Source organism: Eublepharis macularius, chromosome 10 (genome assembly GCF_028583425.1).
Source record: "Eublepharis macularius isolate TG4126 chromosome 10, MPM_Emac_v1.0, whole genome shotgun sequence".
Classification (NCBI taxonomy): domain Eukaryota; kingdom Metazoa; phylum Chordata; class Lepidosauria; order Squamata; family Eublepharidae; genus Eublepharis; species Eublepharis macularius.
The window spans coordinates 6225178-6242726 of NC_072799.1; the positions used below are offsets into that span (position 1 = coordinate 6225178).

At 44.0% G+C, this 17549-nt stretch overlaps 1 protein-coding gene across 3 annotated transcripts in view; it reads right to left on the reverse strand.

The window, feature by feature from the left end:
* PTPRA (protein tyrosine phosphatase receptor type A) overlaps positions 1-17549 on the reverse strand; it is a 199335-nt gene that overhangs the window by 96622 nt on the left and 85164 nt on the right. For 2 of the 3 annotated variants that reach the window (XM_054990369.1, XM_054990371.1), the window contains one exon: positions 2154-2225. The exons of the other annotated variant lie outside the window; for it this stretch is intronic. The gene's annotated coding sequence lies outside the window, so the exon portion shown is untranslated. The remainder of the gene's footprint in view (positions 1-2153; positions 2226-17549) is intronic. 3 annotated transcript variants of the gene reach the window in all.

Sequence of the window (17549 nt, forward strand, 5' to 3'; positions counted from 1 at the left end):
AGGAGCAAAGAGGGCCAGACTCTCTATCAGCTGGATGCAGCCAGTGAGACCAGGTTGCCGGGACACTCTCTTCTTTAGGGTAGAAAGCATATAGGGAGAGAGAGGAAAATGCCCCTTCTAGCAGCTGTGTCCTGCGGATTGATATTTTCTGGCCTGCATTGATTGAGCCTTTAGAGAGGAAGCGAGGAAACAGCAGAGGTCTGTGATATCAGAACTCTTGAAAGCTTACAGCTGGGGGCGGGACCTGGGGGCTGGACAACACCAATGGCGGGCTTGCCTCTTTCGGGGAGGGAGGGATCATATTAAATTTAAAGTCATTTGTAGAGCCTTTTTTTAAAAAGGGGGGATTCAGGGTCATCTTCCTTTCAAATAAATATGGTATATTTCTTCGAGCATTACCTTCATCTGTCAGCCTTTGAGTGCCAAGCACAGAGATGACAACGCCTTCCCAGGTGGAAATCTCATAATAATTTTATGATTTTCACAATTTTAAAATATTGTTTTAAATGGTGTAAATGGAATCAAGACCTAGGCTTCCTGTCTCATTACCAATGCTGATTTCTCCACACACACCCACTACCCTAACCCTGCCCTATCCCATCACACCTGCTATCGTCATTCACCGGCTATCATCATTTGGCTTCTGTAATCACTCCACTCCCCAAGATACAAGGACAGATGGACTCACATTCTAGCTGTATCTGAAGAAGCGAGCTGTAAGCCACAAATTTTGTTAGTCTTATACGTGCCACTGGTCTCTTGCTCTTTTCTACTGCTACAAACAAACTAACGCCATGTGGCTATCCAGCTTGACCTTTTAAATGGTTTGTGTTTTAATGACCACTGCCTTGGGGACACTGTTTTGGGTAGGAAGAATTCACAGAATTCACAGAATTATCAATGTACACCTAAAGAATACACGCAAAGGTCTACTTGTAATCTGTGAACTACACAGTTTATTGGAACCAAATCTTGGACTATACCCAACTCCAGTTGGAATATAAGGCGAGCTTGTATGAAATAATTAATGTACACATGGTGCTAGGAAGCATTTGCACTTTAATACCTGTTGCAATATTAACAGAGCACTTGAAGCACTGGACACTTTATGTATGGACTTTGGAGCATATATGACGCCTGCAAAATAATTTTTCCTAGAACTGGTTACATGTGGTATAGTTCTGTTAAATTATGCAATTACTGTAAATAAAATAGGGAGACATTGTTATTGCACGGGAAATTGTGTTTTGTTGTTGGGTAGGAAGACGGCATATAAATGTTTTAAATAAATAATATCTTAAAACTGAACATCAACTTTAAAAATATTTAAACCACTTGTCAGAACCAATACAAAAGAGGGGGGGAAACCCAAGCATTCATATTATATCCTCTCTTATATGCGAGAAGATGAGACGTGATTTATCAAGGCCAAATGAAAACCAGAACAGAACAAAATGGCATTCAGGCACAATATACATTAAGGTATATGACCCTTTTGATCTAGAAGGAATTACTGTCCAGAGAATGTTATTTAAGATTGGTGCAATTCATTTGGCTGGTTAAGGAAGCAAAAATGGATGGACAACTCAGCAAGCTGCCTCCTGGCCAGAAAAGAAGTTCCTTCATTACCTCCTGGAAGCATCATTCACATTGTTTCAAAGACAGCAAATATAGAATGATCAGACGGCAACTTTATCTGTTGGTAACATCGCAATACAGTCTGAGGACATACTCTGTCTAAAAAAGAACAGAGGCTTTATTGCCTACCTCAAACCATTATTCGGCAGCATGCCTATCATGGGTTCTAAACATCTGGACAGGCCAGTGCTTATATTACAGACTATACTGTGTGTCTAGCCAGGTCACACCAGGCATTCTAGAAAGACAACTCTATGCTGCTTTGGTCACAGGAAGCACTTGAGAATGCACCATGTATCCCTATGTACGGCCTCTGTCTCTTCCGGGCGGGCTAGCAAAAGATGCAGAGGAGTAAAAATATGACAGGAACAGTTTAAGACTGAACACCCCTCCAGAAACCAGTGCTATTGAGCCTTAATGTATCACTTTTTGCTGTTAGGAAACAAAATCAACAGCAGGAGAAAACGGCATTTTTATTTGGTAAGAAAAAAAAAAACAATTAACTCTGTCATCACCTTAATTACCAAAGGTACATCATCCACCCAGCAGACATTTGGATCTCATAAAGGTTCTTCACGTTGCACCACCTGCAAAAGAACAAAGCAGGGTTTTCAGGAATGGTTTGTAGTGGGAAAGCCTCCTTTATTCTTGCATTTTGCTTTCTATTGTCACTGCATTAATTTGTTTGCTTCAGACTGATGTAATCCTAGTCCTATTACATTGCTTATTAGGTACCTATTGACTGCATTAACTTACAATGTGCAATCCACCTGAGTCTCAATGAGAAAGGTGGACTATAAATAAATTCAACAATAAATGCTTCAGAGGGCCAAAACCCCATAATGTGCATCTCCTCTCTCAAGTAGAATCCAGCACTCTCTCAGTTGGTTCCTTCAGACAAGTACTCTTAGTGAGTCCTTCCTTTATGGGCCATGGGACCAGCCATCATTGACTAGATTGCCAAAACACAATTTGTCCAAAACACAATTTGTCCAAGACAATAACTTTCCGCATCTTTCCCGAAGGATGTAAGGCTGTGTGGCTCATCACTCCTAGCATGGCAAGTGCACGTTCCACCTTACCCTGGGGAAAATGATGCCATTGGCTTTGAGCCTTTGGGGTTAGAAAAATGGATTTCCTTTCCCCTTTGTTGATTGGTCAAACAACTCTCTCCTCCTCCCCTTCTGAAACCCCTCAAAAAGTACTGGAATGGGATGGACATTTGCCAGCTGCTGAATACCAATGAGCTAAGACACTGTCTCAGAAAGCTCCTCCAGTTGCTGCAGATGGAATATACTGGCTTCATTTACGTGACACTGAGAACCAAGCTACAAGAATTACAGGAGGAGGAGCACGTAAAGAGAGTTGCAATGATGGCTGGGAAGCTGAGTTTTAAAAGAGATCGGAAGGCTTTGTTAATTTACCATCTCTACAGAGCCAGGGAGATCACAGCTCAGAAGGTTTGTTAATTTCCTCTTTGCCTCCAGAAGTCTCTGTCAGTTTCACCTCCCCTTCTAAGAGGCCAAGAGGAAATTAAGAAACCCTCTGACCAGCATCTCCCTGGCTCTGTAGAGAGGGGAAATTGACAAAGCCTCCCGATCTCTCTTAAAACTCAGCTTCCTGGCTAACATTGCAACTCCCTTCACGCGCTCCTCCTCATGTTAATTCGTCTCTTGTAGCTTAGCTCGAAGAGACTGTAGAACAGGGGTCCCCAACCTTTTTGAGTCTGTGGGCACATTTGGAATTCTGACACAGTGTGCTGCAGGAGGCACAGCCAGCCACAAAAAGGCTGCTACGTCTTACTTTCAGTAACACAGTGAAGACCCTTGTGCTATGAAAGTAGCTTCTGCCAAAGCAATGTTTTTAAAAATTTCCACAGCCAATCAAATCTCTAATGGCCAAACAGAAGTCATACTTGGCAAACGCCCCATATGGCCTCACCCACTTTCTAAAAACACTTGGCGGACACCAGGAAAGGTACTGGCAGCTGCAATGGTGCCCACAGGCACCGTGTTGTGGACCCCTGCAATAAACTACACACGTTCTTCCCCCTCCTGCATCTCAGGAAGACATTTCTACAACAGGCCAACTACGACATAATTCATAATTAAGAAAAGGGAGAAGACAGTTTCTGATGTCAGCTGTGGCTAATGAAAACTATCTGGTCTGACTCGCTATAGTCATTTTGATAATCTGCTGCCCCAACAATGGGCTGAGCTCAGCAGAGTGCTGAGTTTTAAAATCCTGCCTTATTTCTATCTCTTTATCCAGCTTGCCCTCATTTCCACCCCTAAATCTAGCTCTACTCCCCCTCATCTTCTGAACTGCCAAGGAGACCGAAACACAAAAGATCCCAACCGCACCTAATGTTCTGAACTAACAGTGTTCTCTGAACTAGTACATGACAGCTTGCCAGAGAAAATCAGGACTGTTTGCTTATTGATATTTCTAATCTCCAAACAAGAGTCATTTCCGAGTTAAGCAAGCAGGGGAAACGGTGCATCAAAGCAACCTGCAACTATCCAGGGACAGTTTGATGTACAAAAATGAGAACAGTGGGGGGGGAGAGGAGAAAAGAGACATATATTCTATCATGCCCTTCCCGTGATGTTCTCACAGCCAGATTGTGAGGTATGCAACCACAATTGCCGTTCGCTGATCATGAACCCACCACAAAGGAGTCCAGTAGCACCTTTAAGACTAACCAATTTTATTGTAGAATAAGCTTTCGAGAATCACAGTTCTCTTCGTCAGATGCATGGAGGGCAAAAAGAAACTGGTCAGATATAGAGGAGGAGAGGGGACCAGTTTCTTTTTGCCCTCCATGCATCTGACGAAAAGAACTGTGATTCTCGAAAGCTTATGCTACAATAAAATTGGTTAGTCTTAAAGGTGCTACTGGACTCTCTTTGATTTTGCTACTACAGACTAACACGGCTAACTCCTCTGGATCTATGACCACAAAGGAGAAAGCTGAACTCATACCTTCAGCCCAACATCAGTGCACTAAAAGTACGCCATACACCAAGTTCGCTCTCTATCTGTTTGCACGTGTGAGTGCTTCGACCCCCACAGAATATGGCATTACCGGCATGGCGTAGTGGTTAGTGTTGGACTAAGATCTGAGAAACCCAGGTTCGGATCCTCACTCTGCCATGGAAGCTTGCTGCGTGAGCTTGGGCCAGCCACACATACAGCCTAATCTACCTCGCAGGGTTGTTGTGAGGGCAAAATAGAGCAGAAGATAATGTTGTAAGCCACTTTGGGTTCCCACTGGAAAGAAAAGTGGGATACAAATGAAGTAAATAAATAATACTTACAAAATTTAGATGAGAGTGTGACTCTTTTTTCAATTTTAAAAAGCCAAGTCTGGTTGCCCTGATGGGTATAAAGACATTCTTGGAAAGATGTGGGTGATACAGAAGCCAGAAGGATTGCTAAACTTGCTTGATTAACGAAGCAAAAATGTTGTAACTCATATCACTGTGCATTTTAATAAAAACTGCACAACTAGGCAAAATGCAAAATAAAACAAGCAATATAGTTTGCGCATGCCACAGAATACAGCTATTGGTGCAAGATTTGTGTTTTAAGGGCAGAGAGCACACAGCCCTGGACAGAAGTGCTTTTTGGTTAAGCCTTTTCTTCTCTAATAAACCGTCATACCAACTCAAAGCTTCCTAAAGCTACCTTTAGCTTCCTAAGGTAGATAGAGACAGAGCTCTGGCATGTAAATAGATCTTGTGTTCGATCTAACAATGGAATTCTTGTATTATTACATATGCAAAGTTAGTGATACGGAATCATTATGGGTGCTTTGCTTCTAGTCACTCATCTTTTGTTTTCCGCTCGAAAACGTACATCTCAAAATTGAATTTAAAACACACACACACACCTTACAGAGGAAGCTGCATCAAAACACAGGTGAGTTGTTGGCAATGCCACTCTATGCAACACTGATTTCATGCGTATGGTTGGTCTGATCAATTAGATGACTATATATCATACAATCCTAAAGGTGCCTGGAAGACGTTAATTAAAAGGCAGGTTATAAATATTGCAATATAATCATTTGTTCATTATTTGAAAGGAATTAACATTACCCCTGACTTGGAATGAATAATAAATTTAGTTGTATTGTCGAAGGCTTTCACGGCCGGAGAACGATGGTTGTTGTGGGTTTTCCGGGCTGTATTGCCGTGGTCTTGGCATTGTAGTTCCTGACGTTTCGCCAGCAGCTGTGGCTGGCATCTTCAGAGGTGTAGCACCAAAAGACAGAGATCTCTCAGTGACGTCAGGAACTACAATGCCAAGACCACGGCAATACAGCCCGGAAAACCCACAACAACCAATAAATTTAGTGCTGCTAAAAGGTACAATGTCCAAACAGGAGAAGAGCCCTGCTGGATAACACCTATGGTCCACCTAGCCTAGTGTCCCGGGCAACCAGCATGCAAAGGGTCACCGTCTCTGAACGTGGAGCCACCATGGCAAACATTTACAGCCACCATGGCAAACACTCTATTTATCTGAAAGGCTCTTTTCCACTGTCAAGAAGGAAGGGGGGGAGTGCAAACTTTTCCACGTCAGGGTGGTTCAAAGGTGAAATCAGCTGCCTAGGGAGGTGGTGAGCTCCCCTTCACTGTCAGTTTTCAAGAAGAGGCTGGGTGAGTATTTGTCAGGGATGGTTTAGGCTCATCCTGCATTGGGCAGGGGGTTGGACTAGAAGGTCTCTATGGCCCCTTCCAACTCTGTGATTCTGTGATCTTGAATTTGCATACAAGTTACAGCAACATAGAGAAATAAAAAAACTTTGGTGGTGGTGGTGGGGAAATCACTTTATAATCAGGGTTGTCTTCCTTTCTGGTAAAGACAAGTAGTCATTGATGGGTCTCTTGTCTATTGATTTACCTTGTCTCCTATTCAGGCTATCTATGTTAGAGACTATTAATGAAATTTTGTGGCAAAGAAATCTGCACAATTGCAAAGGGGCTTTCTTTCTCCTGCCCTGAATCTACTGCCTATCAATTTCTTTGAGTGTCGCCGCATTCTAGTGCTACAGGAGAGCATTTTATTGGGGAAATGTTGAAGTACCACCAGTCTCAGAGCAGCTTCATAAAAACTGGCCCATCACCCTTGACAAAATTAGTTTCCACCTTGAAGCGCTCAAGACTGTGGAGAAACGAAGTTCATTTGGAGCTTAATACTCTTCATAATATACTAACTCCAAAATAATTCTCACCCTTACATGTGCCTGTGGCAAAAAAAAACACAAACCAAGCTGTATTTAACGCAATATAAAATTAAAGGTTTTTGAATGTTTGGAAAAGTGTCTCTGTTATTGTGCTCAGCGCATCTTCTCTAAACTTCCCACATGCTCAGACTTCCCCGAACTCAAAGGTAGTTTGAATGAAAACTTAATCAAGGAAAGGTCTCTATTCTCACAAAAGCTTCAGATTTCTTTCAGCACGCTTCCTCTGTCAAAAGACAGGAAATGTAGGGCAGCGAAGTCGAGACAGCCCATCGAGAAGCAAAGTGAACATGAACAAAAGGCAAGATGTCCATAAATGGCTCTTGCTTCAGACAACAAGAGGATGAGCTTCATTCCTTTTCATGGGAATCCAGCTATTCATCTCAAGGGCAGGCAACTAGCAGAAGCCAAACAATGTAACACTTACAATGAGGTTTTGCCGGAAAACTAATTCACATCAGATACTCAGAGGAACTGCTAAACACATGAAGCTGCCTTACATAGAGGGAGATTCTTGATCCAACAAAGTCCGTCTTATCTACTCTGACTGGCAGTAGCTCTCTAGGGTCTCCAGCAGAGATCTTCCATCATCTACTACTTGACCCTATTTAGCTACAGACTGAACCTGGGACCTTCTGCATGTAAACTAGATCTTCTACAACTGAGCAAGTGACCATCTCCTGAACCAGCTACAGCTCCACTGGTTACAGTGATCGACTAGTATCTGAGAGAGCCAGGTTCAAGTTCCCACAGCCATGAAGTTGGCCAGGTGACTTTGGGGCAGTCGTTCTCTCCTTCTCTCCCCTCTCCTCTTCTGTATTTGACCAGTTTGTATCATGCATCTGACGAAGAGAACTTGATTCTCGAAAGCTTATGCTGCAATAAAATTGGTTAGTCTTAAAGGTGCTACTGGACTCTTTTTGATTTTGCTACTACAGACTAACACGGCTAACTCCTCTGGTTCTCTCAGCTTGACTCTCTCAACAAAGCTGTTATGGGGATGCAGTTTGTGTGTGTGTGGGGGGGGGGTCACTCCGAGCTCCTTGGCAGGGTTCTGGCATGTATCCAACCACACAATTCCAAAAACTTACGGACTTTTAATTTTTTTGGTAAAAAGGGCGGTCACTTCTGCCAATTCTAGACTCCCATCAGAGATCCCCACTTTCTCCATATGTTGTTCCTGAGGGCCTAATTGTCTCCCAGAAACAAAATTTGGGGAGGGGGCTGAAAGAGATGCAGCAGGAGGGGGGAAATCCCACATTATGAGGTTTGAAGATTATTGGCTACACATATTTGTGTGGCTAAGGGTCATTAATGTGATGCAAGAGCCAACATTGTGTGTACACACACACACTCTGGAGGGAGGGAATATAGACCAAGTTATTCCACTATAGGCAACACCTGTGTGTATGCTGCACTTCAGTGCATGTACAGCAAAAATTTAGCTCCCTGAGCAACCTCTAATTTAATAAGAAAGAAAAAAAGAAAGTTGTTATGGCTGCAATGATATGATCTAAAAAATGGGTGGATATTGCCTGCTAAAACTGCAGAAATCAGAGTGATTCCAAGTTCTGTAACGGCAGGGACGCAGTGTTCCGGTCTCTCTCGTGATTACCAAAATATGGATCACGCAAAGCTTGCACATGTTTATACAGCTCGCTAAATTCAGCTTGCCTTGATGCAGAATTCTGATTTACTCAGCATTGAGTTCACACAAAATAGCTGGATGCCACTTAACTTTGGCGGAAGCGCTAGATCAAAAACATCAGGTCCTAAAGGGAGTGGGTGTTTCGCTAATCTTCTGAGTAATATATCCCTGGTCATGATGAGCAGGAACAAGTTTGTGCAAAGAAAACCAGCAGCGTTTAATTCTGCATCAGTCTTATGCTGGAAACGTTTTCGGTGATTTGCTAGCTGCTGTTTTAACTGCAAGAGTCGCAAGCTCTTTGAAGCTGATGGAACAGTAATTTATACAGGTTTGCCACATTCTCAGAGCTGAATTCGCAACACTTTGATAATTTTCTGGTTCTTATGTACACATATTATACTAAAAACCCTGATCAAGTTACCGGAACTCCACTTAAGCACTCTACATTTTTTCTCCCTTGTGAGGCAGTAGCATCACAAAAACTGTCAACAAAACTAGGCTCAGAAGCCCAGAACAGGGAACTCCAAACAGAAAAAAGCATTTTCATATCACGGTTCACAGGAATGCCACAGCTTGCGATGAAGTGCTGATCTTGAGAGATGCGGGGCTGAGCCAGAAACAATACATAACGCACATTCAGGAGGAACCTACTCTCAAACACCAATTCCAGCTGTTACAAACAGCTGTGGCTTCTCACTTTAAATCACGATTGGCCATGTATGCATGCTTGTCTACTCTGCCTCTGGGGTATGATCCTAAATGCTCCCACATTGAAGAAATCTATGCTCCTCCCATACATACAAATGCACACAAATCCAAACAGTCTCAAGGCAGCCACATTACAGCAGACAGCTATGCCAAGAGCCAATTCATACAACATCTTCCAGTGTCCTGCCAAATCCTCACCTGCTTTCTTAAGCGATCCACTGCAAGAGCTCAATTTTTAGTAGCTGAGTGCGCCCGGAAAGAAAATGCTCAAAACAAATGTAAAACCAACCCTACTTGGAAGCCACATGCCGATTCAGAAGGCCAAACCTCTGATTCCAGATGTTTAGGGGCGGGCAGCAACTTACGAGTGGAGAGGAAGCGTGTCCATGCTCACAGGCACAGCACTACCTCTGTTTTAAAGCAAAGCTCTGGAAAGGAGAACAGCTCCTGGGCCAGAGTGCTGGCTTGAACAAGCAGCGGGATTCAGAGGGCTGCAGTATATTGACAGGTAGGTGGCACGTTGCACAAACTGGATCTTCAGGGCAGACTGATTTACATCAAGATGATTTAAGTCAATAATTTAAGCCAAGTTTCCTATTTTGCAATTCACCCACTTCCTGGTTGCTGTGATTAAAACATACTGGTTTGCTCAAAGCATAACGTGAAAGCTCTTATCCCAGAGTCTTCCCAGCCTGGCCAGAGCACAGCTGGCGGTGAAATGTGGGACTGGACCACTCTTCTTCCTTGATTTCATCTTCAAAAGAAACTGGAAAGACAAAAAAGTGTTCTGCGACTCTAAATATAGGAAAGAACTCAGGATACGCCAAGGATACTTTATCCAGTGCCGTTAAGGGGATTTTCCCCCAATGGGATCTTAAGTTCTGAAGCTCTGACTGGAAGAGGGAAGGTTCAACGGCCCTGGGTAGGCACATCTTCTTCAGATAATTCTTCTTCTACAGTCTAACCTATAACTGTACAGTGGAGGGGAAGGAGACTTGTGGGCCTGACTCTCTTTATGAGTTGCTTTAACACAGCGAGGAACCTCCCAGGTTCTGGGAGATACCAGTGGAAGGGGACAGATGTCCTGGGCTCTCTTTGCCAAGTATTTACATATGTTTGGAACCACTGTTTAACAACTGAAGGAAGTCTCCCTCCTCCACTAAATTCTGAGAGATACAGTAAGGATTAGCATTGGAAATTTTTTTCTGACTCACACCTCCCACTGCTGTGGACTATGCCCTCCTCCTCTGCACCTCCTTAAGTGGCTGTATGGAAGCAGTTGTTGATTTGGGGCCAAGCTTGGCTCTGGTGCCGTTTTTCAGAAGTTGGAAGTCACGATGCAGTTCCTTGGGGCAGGTGGACCTTCCACTGGATCGCTCCAGCTGGTCGCAGAGCGTAACGCCCACCTTCTCCGTCCCCATCCGAGGAAGCAGCATCTTCAGCACTGAAGCTTGCACCAGAAATTGCCCCAGCTGTGCAGGTGGTAGGCGTGCCGAGGCCAGCAGTAAAAGAAAGCCACTTCCTCCCTTCATTTTGGTAAGAAGAAGAAAAGGAAACGGGGGGGGGGGGATGGATGACCAATGGGCAGAGGTCCTTGCCCCTTTCTGTCAGTCATCAATCCCCTGTGTACCTGTGTGGTGTTTGTGCAGAACAGCTAATAGCCAATTAGGTTAATGGTTGGTTTAATAGGCCAAATGGAGGGGGAGGGAGGGAGTTAGGACAGCAGCTTAGCTCAGGTAGGGTCTGAACCTTCAGAGAGTGAGACCGGAGACTGTCCCAGAGTCTGTCTTGCATGTGAGCAGGCTAAAGCAGCGGTTTGGAGAGAAGTTTTGTGCTTACAGCGGGGTAGGCTGAAAAGCCTTTTCTCAGGAGACCTTGAACGTCTAAGAGCTAAACCACAAGTGACAGCGGTCACGGGTCCATCCCATGGCCAGCTGCGCCATTTTAAAAGCAGTTGTAGTTCTGTAAAAATTGCTGGCGGGCCCCCAACCACATTGTGTGAACAGCAGCCCCAGGAGCTCGTTACCCTCCACCCCCCCCCACCTTTTCAGGAGCTGAAACAACAATGGGAGGGGTCTGTTTTGGCTGCTGAAAAAGCGCAGACAAAAGCTCCTGGGGCCACCATGCATACAATCCCAACAGGGACCCTGTGGCATTTTTTTTTACAGAACCGCAACTGCTTCTAAAAGGGTGTTGGAGGCCATGGAATGGACCCGTGGCCGCTGTCCCTTGTAGTTTGGCCCTCACAGTCTGTCTTTTGTGAAAAAGCAGGCTAGCACATGGAACACTTCGTGGAAGGACTGTAGCTCTCTCAGGGCCCAGCGCTTGGGAGAAACTGGCTAAAGGTCTGTAGTTTGGGGGGAGGCGCTCACCTTCACAGTGTGAGAAGCAGCGGGAAGGCCAATATTCTCCTTAAGAATAAAAACCTTGGGTGGTTAACTGCTCTGTGCCCTCAGGAAACGGTAACTGAAACGTTCTAATTTAAAGAGCCCAGCAAAAGCTGTCCATTACCTGCAAATAAATTAAGCCTCTTCATGGACCATCCTTATTTCCCCGATCCCTGATGGGGAATAAACGTTATTGCTTCTTTATCCTCTTTACATGGTACCTCACATAAAATAACAGGGCTTAGAAAGCTACTTCAGTTGTATTGTCGAAGGCTTTCACAGCCGGAGAACGATGGTTGTTGTGGGTTTTCCGGGCAATACAGCAACCACAACAACCATCGTTCTCCGGCCGTGAAAGCCTTCGACAATACATCGAATACCTCTACGGGGAGGAAACATTCCAACAGACCCAGCCAATACTGGGTTTTCCAGGCAATACAGCCTGGAAAACCCACAACAACCATCTACTTCAGTTGCTCAGGAGAAAGCTAGAGTAGAGCCTACTCTGGCTGAGCTACACAGCATGCTCTCTCTGTTTAAATGCCATTTAAAACTGTAACCTTGGGGGGGGGAAGAAAGGTAGGCCTGAAAAGAATAAGAGGTGTTGCTATCCCCATGTCTTTGAAATCGACTGTATTGACTCACACTGTGTAATGCACAGTGAGAAAGGCAGACTATAAATAACATATATAATAAAAAAGAGCAAGAGTCCAGTACCACCTATAAGATTAACGAAATTTGTGGTAGGGTATGAGTTTTTGTGAGCCACAGCTCACTTCTTCAGATATCTGAAGAAGCGAGGAGGGGCTCACGAAAGCTCATACCCTACCACAATTTTTTTTTAAGTCTTATAGGTGCTACTGGACTCTTGCTCTTTTCTACTGCTACAGACAAACACAGCTACCCATTTTGATATATAATAAATAATAAAAGATCTGATGGGAAAAAATATTAGTCAGAGCTCTCTCCTTCTGTACACTCACAAGCAAGGCAGGCAGTGAAACTGAGAGATTGGTCAGGCACTTCCTGTGAGGTGGAGACAGAATCAGCTTCTGGCCTCTTGAGGAATACCAGAGTAACCCAATCATCAAAATCATGTCCCTTGGTTGTAAGGCGGGGGAGGGGGGAGAGATTTTCAAGTTATTGGTTGCAAAGATAAAATGAAACACTGCATTATTTTTAGTCAAGATATTATTTAAAGCATGTCTCCAGCAGATTTATGCACTCCTATCCACTCTAAGGGGAAACTGAGGAAGAGAATCAAAGTAGTCAATACAGGCAGAAGGAGCGATTCCCAGAATACAAAGGGAAGACTTTGCAAGGCCCCTTCTTCCAGTGCCTGGTCCTAAACTCCTCAGCCTTCTTCGTTACATTTGGTAGCATCCTGGTAAGAGAGTTCATTTTACTCCTTTTGGGGAGGGTGCTGAAGAAGTTATGAGTACAAAGTTGCTGTATATGTTAACTTCATTAACATGGTTGCAAATTATTTTCATGTTATATGCATGTTGTGATACCGTGAAGACACAAAACCGGAATAAATAAGATTTAAAAGGGGTGCAGGGGGAGATGATTATGCAAAGGCACTCACATTTCATCATTTATACAGGGCAGCAGATGTCAGGTTTTTAGCACAGGATTTGGATGTCCTCTTTTTTAGCACAGCGTACAAACGCACCTCTCTTAAGCTACCCAGCCTTTTAACGTCCCGGTTCGCTGCATTATCCTTCCCAGTGTAAGTTATATTTCCAGACCAAGCAACTTCTGCTCAACAGTTTATAACACGGGAAGGAGGACTTGAAATGGGATGCGGCGGGCAGATTAGGAGGAAAAGCTAGCAAAGGATGTTTTAGAGATGGCACTTTTGGAGCCTCAGAGAAGAGACAGCAACCTCCTCTTCTGCCAACATCTTGCCAGCTTGATGCCACTGGCTTGTCACGATCACCTCGGACACACTGCGACGGCCAAAGGGTTAAAGCCGACGGTCTGCTGTGCCGAGATCTAAACGGGCATTTAAAGCTCGGGATGCTAGGAACTGCCTGCTCATCATCAATTCGGTCTGCCATCAGCAATATCCTCTACACCCAGACCGTTGCACATCGTCTTGTTGCCAGGGGACTCCAAAAGGATGAGCTGGCCTAATTGTGTGTAAGGGGGGGGGGATGACAGACACAGAGGAAAGCTTGTTATGCACACTATTATAGCCGGCATTAGAGACGTTTTCAATACCTATATGAGGTCTGTAAATCCTTGGAAGTTGCGTCACTGATCCAGTAACTGTGCTGCTGCCCTGTTTTCTTTGGAGCGACATTCAAGGTACTGCCAAGATCAAGAGAGAAGCTAAATTTAAGAGGAGGGGGGAGTGGCTGACTTTGACGTTGCAAGGGGCTAAAAAGCTGAGGCCCAGCCACTCCTAGAAGATGCACCTTTAATGTTCATCGTATATTTATTTTATTTATTTACGTCATTTATGGTCCGCCTTTCTCACTGAGACTCAAGGCGGATTACACAGTATGAGGTTGATACAATCAGTATTAAGTACATTTCAATACAATACCATAAGGTACAAGTTTAAAAGATATAGCATTAGCAAGGATCCAAGACAGAGTGGAAAAATACTGGAGCAAAACATAATTCTAGGACTAACATTAGACAACATGGAGCGCTGGTTGGGAAATGCAGTCGTGAGGTCTTGGAACAAAAATTTAGGCTGTTAGGCAGGAGACTCAAGGCCAGGACCTCCAAGGTAGCCTTCTCAGAAGTGCTACCTGTTCCACGCGCAGGGCCAGAGAGACAAACGCAGATCAGGAGTCTCAATGCGTGGATGAGACGATGGTGTAGGGAGGAAGGGTTCAAGTTTGTTAGGCACTGGGATTCTTTTTGGGACAAGCGGGAGCTGTACAAGAGAGACGGTCTCCACTTGTCCCGAGAAGGAACCCGGCTGCTGGCACTTAAAATCAAAAAGGTGGCAGAGCAGTTTTTAAACTAAATGCTAGGGGAAAGCCGACAAGAGATAAAGTGTCTCTGGTTCAGGATGGTTCATCTCAGAGAGATGAAGGGCTAGGTATAACACTTCTACAGGGAGATAGATTAGAGTTGTCAACTGAGATGGAGACAAACAGTGCAGATGACCTAACTACGTCTCGAGGCAAAGTGTGCCGGGGAAGTTACAGGTGTTTATATACAAATGCTAGAAGTGTCCGAGGTAAAATTGGGGAGCTGGAATGTTTAGTGTTGGGCGAATCCATAGACATTGTGGGCATATCAGAAACTTGGTGGGATGAGGAAAATCAGTGGGACACGGTGATTCCTGGATATAAATTATATCGGAAGGATAGGGAGGGAAGGGTTGGTGGTGGGGTGGCTCTATATGTCAGAGAAGGTATACATTCCAGTAAGATTGAGAAGGTAACTGAATTAGATTCGCTTCTGGAAATGCTATGGGTTGAAATTACGGGCCCAAATGGAAACTTAACTGTGGGAGTTTGTTATCGCCCTCCAGATCAGAAAATAGAGGAGGATTATAAAATGATGACAGGATTAAAGATGGCTGCTAAACAAAAAAACTGTGTTGTAATGGGTGATTTTAACTACCCACACATTGACTGGGCCAATGGGTGTTCGAATCGGGGGAGAGAAAGTGAGTTTCTAGACTGTCTCAATGACTGTGCTATGGAACAGATGGTTACAGAACCTACTAGGGGAGAGGTGATCCTGGATTTGGTCCTCAGTAATGCTGAAGACCTGGTGAGAGATGTAAATGTGATTGCACCACTTGGGAACAGTGACCATAATGTTATTGAGTACAACATATGTATAAATAGGAAATTGCCAAATAAGACCAACACAGCCATGTTTAACTTCAAAAGGGGTAACTTTTCTGAGATGAGGGGGTACGTGAAGAAGAAACTGAAAGGGAAAGTAAAAAAGGTCAAAACACTTGGGGAATCTTGGAGACTATTTAAAACTACAATCCTGGAAGCTCAAATTAAATATATACCGCTGGTTAGGAAAGGCACAAATAGGTTTAGGAAAAGGCCAGGATGGTTAACAAGCAATGTAATAGAAGCTGTAAAAGGTAAAAAGGATTCTTTTAGGCAGTGGAAAACTAGTCGGAGTGAGGTTGATAAAAAGGAGCATAAGCTGTGGCAAAAAAAGTGCAAGTCTGTGATCAGACAGGCAAAAAGGGAATATGAGGAGCATATTGCAAAGAACATAAAGAAAAACAATAAACAATTCTTTAAATATATTAGAAGTAGGAAACCAGCTAGGGAGGCCGTGGGGCCCTTGGATGACCAAGGCGTAAAAGGATTACTAAAGGGTGATAGGGAAATGGCCGAGAAGCTGAATGCGTTCTTTGCTTCTGTCTTCACTGTGGAAGATAAGAAGTGCATGCCCACTCCGGAAGCACTGACTTTGGGAGGGGTTTTGAAAGACCTGAGTCACATTGAGGTGACGAGAGAGGAGGTTATGCGACTGCTAGATAATTTAAAAACTGATAAATCACCGGGCCCAGATGGCATACATCCAAGAGTTCTGAAAGAACTCAAGTGTGAACTTGTAGATCTCCTCACAAAAATATGTAATCTGTCATTAAACTCTGCATCTGTTCCTGAGGACTGGAAGGTAGCTAATGTTGTCCCCATCTTTAAAAAAGGTTCCAGGGGAGATCCGGGAAATTACAGGCCAGTCAGCCTGACGTCAATACCGGGTAAGTTGGTGGAAACTATTATCAAAAATAAAATTAGTGGGCACATTGATGACCAAAAGCTGATGAGGAAAACTCAGCATGGGTTCTGTAAGGGAAGATCTTGTCTCACCAATCTGTTAGAGTTCTTTGAGGGAGTGAACAAACAAGTGGACAAGGGAGACCCGATAGATATTGTTTATCTTGACTTCCAGAAAGCTTTTGACAAAGTTCCTCATCAAAGGCTCCTAAGTAAGCTCAGTAGCTATGGGATAAAGGGCCAAGTCCTCTTGTGGATCGAAAACTGGCTAATTAATAGGAAACAGAGAGTGAGCATAAACGGGCACTTCTCACAGTGGAGGGTGGTGAGCAGTGGGGTGCCACAGGGGTCGGTATTGGGTCCAATGCTTTTTAACTTGTTTATTAATGATTTGGAATTGGGATTAAGCAGTGAAGTGGCTAAATTTGCAGATGACACGAAATTGTTCAGGGTGGTGAAAGCCAGAGAGGATTGTGAGGCACTCCAAAGGGATCTGTCGAGGCTAGAAGAGTGGGCATCCATGTGGCAAATGAGGTTCAATGTAGCCAAGTGCAAAGTAATGCACATTGGAACCAAAAATCCAAAATATAAATACAAGTTGATGGGGTCTGAACTGGCGGAGACTGACCAAGAGAGAGATCTTGGAGTCATGATAGATAACTCACTAAAAACGTCAGCACAGTGTGCGACTGCCATAAAAAAAGCTAATGCTATGCTAGGGGTTATTAGGAAAGGGATTGAAAACAAATCAGCCGGTATCATAATGCCTCTGTATAAATCGATGGTGAGGCCTCATTTGGAGTACTGTGTACAGTTCTGGTCGCCACACCTTAAAAAAGATATCATAGCACTGGAAAAAGTACAGAGAAGGGCAACTAAAATGATTAAAGGGTTGGAACACTTTCCCTATGAGGAAAGATTGAGGCGCTTGGGGCTCTTTAGCCTGGAGAAAAGACGACTGAGGGGAGACATGATAGAGGTTTACAAGATAATGCACGGGTTAGAGAAGGTCGAGAAAGATGTGTTTTTCTCCCTTTCTCACAATACAAGAACTCGTGGGCACTCTATGAAATTATTGAGCAGTCGGGTTAGAACAGATAGAAGAAAATACTACTTTACACAAAGGGTGATAAACACATGGAATTCGTTGCCACAGGAGGTGGTGGCAGCTACAAGCATTGCCAGCTTCAAGA